Raw genomic sequence first — 984 nt, 5'->3', positions numbered from 1 at the left:
AAATGTTTTGAGAATGATGAGGGCAATGAATGTACAAATGTGCTTTACACACTTGATGTATGTATGCATTGTGATAAGAGTGGTAAGAGCCCCCAATAAAATGATTAAAAAACAAAACAAAATAAAAAAATAGACTACAATCTTCCGTATGGATTACAATTCTGTGAAGGAAGCAAAAATCCACAGAGACCAATGATCAACATCGTAATAGAGAAAATAATGGAGTTGTCAAGGATTTCATTTTCCTTGCCTCAACCATCAATGCTCTTGGAAGCAACAGTCAAGAAATCAAATCGCATATGGCATTGGGCAAATATGCTACACAAGGCCTCTTCAGAGTACTGAAGGCCAGGGTGTCACTGTGAAGACTGAGGTAAAGCAAGTCCTTGCATCTGTGATGACCTCAGATGCATGCACAAGCTGGACAATGAATAAAATGACCAGAGGAGAACTGATGCAGATGAATTACGGTGCTGGCAAAGAATACTGAAAGTACAATGTAACCCTAGAAGAACAAATAAAACTATCATGGAATAAGTACGGCCAGAATACTCCTTAGAAGCAAAGATGGCAACACTCTGTTTCACATACATATTCTCAGGAGGGACCAGTCCCCGGAGAAGGACATCATGCTTGGTAGAGAGTCATCAAAAAAAAGGTAGATGTTTACCCAACATGTTGGCCCTGACGGCACCTTATAGCTACCACATATTGCAACAATGTGTTCAAATATAACAATGTTTAGGATGGCACAGTACTGGGCAGCATTTTGTTCCTTCTCTATATAGTTGGCTATAAATTGGAACGGATTCAACAGCACCTAGAAACAACACATTACAGTTAAAAAAAAATATATATATATATACACACACACACACACATATATATATATATAAATGTTTTTAACAGAAAATAACAAATATTGAGAAGAATGTGGAAAAAATGGAACCCTTACCCACTGCTGGTGGGAATATAAAATGGTAC

This window comes from Echinops telfairi, unplaced genomic scaffold (assembly GCF_000313985.2).
Source record: "Echinops telfairi isolate 266 unplaced genomic scaffold, ASM31398v2 ScPeMD7_7475;HRSCAF=8513, whole genome shotgun sequence".
Taxonomy (NCBI): Eukaryota; Metazoa; Chordata; class Mammalia; order Afrosoricida; family Tenrecidae; genus Echinops; species Echinops telfairi.
This window is presented reverse-complemented; position numbering follows the sequence as displayed.